The sequence below is a fragment of the Diospyros lotus genome, chromosome 9, assembly GCF_014633365.1.
Source record: "Diospyros lotus cultivar Yz01 chromosome 9, ASM1463336v1, whole genome shotgun sequence".
In the NCBI taxonomy this organism is placed as follows: Eukaryota; Viridiplantae; Streptophyta; class Magnoliopsida; order Ericales; family Ebenaceae; genus Diospyros; species Diospyros lotus.
Window position 1 is genome coordinate 815,208 of NC_068346.1, and position 3,626 is coordinate 818,833.

The following is a 3,626-nucleotide window of genomic DNA, read 5'->3' on the forward strand; positions in this document are numbered from 1 at the left end:
TCACTATGCTTGTGTTACACTCTTTTGTTTGCTTTGCCACATTCGAGTATGCTTTTTTTGTTTACTTTACATTAGCCCGTGACATTGCATGGCCCCATAGGCCTTTTATTTTATGGAAAAATACCATGGTTGGTGATCAAAAATGTTATTCAAATATATACTTAATTATTCAAATATTGATTTCCTTTTTTCTTAATCATGTAAAAAAAAGACAGGCCAGTTGGTCCAATTTGGCCTCGGTTTTCAGTTGCAATTTTCGGCTCCAAAATCAATCTTTTTTTTGAAGCCCTGTGACAGGTATAAGCAGTTGGGCTTTTAACATCATGTTGGAGTCGAGGCAATGTCATGCTTAGGCCTATACACAAGCGGGTAAAACGGAGTGGTTGGTGGTCATAATCACGGGAAGCAAACTGATGAGTTGATGCTATTTAGCAAGGAATGTGTCACCACCCACCACGCCAAAGGCCGTTTCAAATTCGGGTGGCTCTCATCTCTCATATGAAGAAGCTTGTGATCATCAGCCCCCTTCTGGATTTTGAATTTTAAGAGTTTAGGGTTTTAAGATATAGAGTTATAGACATAGCACTACAATAAATTTTGGATTAAGAGGCATTTAAAAATGCCTTAATAGATAGTTTCTTGAGGCATTTTAACTATTAGGGCATTAATAATAATGCCCCATGTAACTGTGCCCCAAAAACGTATTGAGGCACTTACAAATGCCTTAAAAATAATTATAAATTTAAGTTTGTTGCGACGCTTAAAAATGCCTCAAAAATTACTGTAAATTTATTTTTCATATCCCCCACAAGGCCTTTTCTTAATTCTAACTTACTTCTCCCTCGACTCGAACCCTAAACCTTTCCTTCTTCTTGCACACGCATGACCACCTAATCTGCACATCATCTTATTAATATATATGTCTATGTTTATTTTATAGTATATTCAAGTTTCATTAGAATTATTCTATTGGGGCACTTAAGATTTGTCTATTAGGGCACTTCATCAGAGTGTCTTGTTAAAATTATTTTAATGGGGCATTTAAAAAATTATGCCCTATTAGATTTATCTATTAAGACACTTATATTTGTCTATTAGGGCATTTCATTGTTGTGCCTCATTAGAATTGTTATATTGAGGCACTTTATTAAATTGTGTCTTAAAATGATATTTTATAAGGCACTTAATTATTGTGCCTCATTAAAGTTATTGTATTGGGGCACTTTTTTAAATTGTGCCTTAAAATGGTATTTTAGAGGACACTTTCTAAAAAATGACCTAAAAAAGATGCCTCAACAAATCATTTTTGTTGTAGTGTAGTCATGATTTATTACAAAAAATAAAACAAAATTAAAGGAACAATTAATGGCTAAAATCATGTTTTTGTCCTCGTATTTTTACTTTTTTTTTTCGTGATTATTTAAACTTTTTCTTATTTCAATTACACCATTAAATTTCTATTCTCAAATCAATTTAGAGGCTGCTTGGCTTACCGTTTTTAATTGGAGCTTTTAAGTTAGTTAGCGGTTAGTATAAAAGTTGTGTAATATTTAAGTTGATAGCGTGTGTTAGATAAATATGCTTTTAAGCTGTCAGTTAATAATTATATGTTTGATTTGTAAAAGCTGATAAATTGTCAAAAGTTGACAAAAAGACTAAAATAAATATGATGCTAAATAATACAAATAAAATTTATAAAAATATTATTTTTAATAAAAAAATAGATAAATTATACATACTTATTAAAAAATATATCAATATAATATATATACATCTTTTATTTCTTTCTTAAAAAATAGTACCATTAATATATATACAATATATATATATACCTGTAAGTGTATATATTGTATATACACTTACAGGTTGGGGACGTCATCAGCAATGGAGGAGGTGGCGATTGAAGTTGAAGACGGTGCTTGATGAGGCGATGGCTGGAACCAGATGAGACGATGGCATGATCGAGGTTGGAATCAGATGAGGCGATGACACGACCCACCAACATAAGCTGCTTGTGGCGGCCCAGCTACACGACTGCAATGGCGATGGCGGTAGCGACGGTAATGGCAGAGCACAACTTCGAAGAAGATGATGGAGACGACAACTTTGGGTAACGGTAATGAAGAATATTTTGGTATTTTTGTTGGTCAACGATGCAGCGTTTTCTGGCAAAACTAAGAGGTACCATCTTTTGCTAAATGCTACTATAGCAGCTTTTCAGTGGGATATCGTATAAGTTGAAACGCTAAGCCAAACAATTAACCATCAAACACACCATAGCGGATCAGCTGCACAAATAGCTTATACGCGGTCAAACCGCTAAGGCAAACAGCCTCTTAACCTTTGTATTTTGACTTTTTTTCGTGTAACAACAATTAGAACTTTTTATTATTTTAATTAGACCCATGTACTTGCATTTTTTAATCAATTTAACACATGTACTTTGATATATTAAAAAATGTTAAATTAACTCATCTCAATTTATTTTATTTTTTTATATATCAAAGTACATAATTAAATTGATTCAAAAAGACAGTACAAGGATGTACCCATAACAATGAAAAATTCGAATTGTCACAAAAAAAAAAAGATCAAAATACATAAATTAAATTGACTCAAAAATGTAAATATAATAGTATAATTGAAATAAGAAAAAATTTAGGTGAGTATACAAAAAAAAATTATAAAAATATAAAGACAAAAATATAAGCCTGACATATAATTAGTGGGTTAGACAAATAAAAGGGTTGCTTTACCATTTAATAGAGTATTTAATATTGAGAATTTAATTTAATTATTATCAATTTAAATACCAAACTGTGTCGCCAAGGAGGGGTAAGCAACTTGCTTCATTATTTTGTTACTTTATATTCTTGTTCACTGTCATGGAGTAGTTGTGTGAGCTACTTGTCACCAACCACGCTTTTTAGGAAAGTGCAATCAATGTGCCCTAGTAGTCTTCCAAAGTCCTACACTAGAAGGCCCCTTTAGGTATAATTACCTGTGATTAGACTTCATTTGTTCATGTTTTACATCAATTAATTCATTAATCAATCTCTTGTTTGTTGTTCAATTTGCTTACTTCTGATTTGCTTCAATGAATGGTGTACTTGTCACACAAAGGGTTGCTTCAGAAACATAAAGGGTTGGTCCCTCTAGAAGATTTCAAAAATTCAACACTAATTATGGATGGTTTATATTTCAACTCAAAATTGTAATAGATTTTGATTTGAAATTACATTGCATAACTAAATAGTAGTAAAATTTAGGTGGGTTCAAATTTTTATTTGGATCGTAAAATCGAATCCAACCTAATTGGAAAATCTAGTTTGACCCAATAAGTTATGTCAAGTCTTGATTTTGAGTTGAAAATCAAATAAATGCAACAATATATACATTGTTATATGTTAATTGAATCGGTCTAATTTTGCTCGCCCTTAGTTTGATCTTTAGTTCAAGTTTTTTGTCAATTCTAATTCTAATTTAGACTAATTCAACACCCCTTATAAAATTAGAGTGTATTTGATTGCAAACATTTATCATAAAAAATGTGTAATTATTATAATATTTTATGTGAAAATAATCAAACACTCTTAATTTTTTTATAAAAAAATATATATAATACA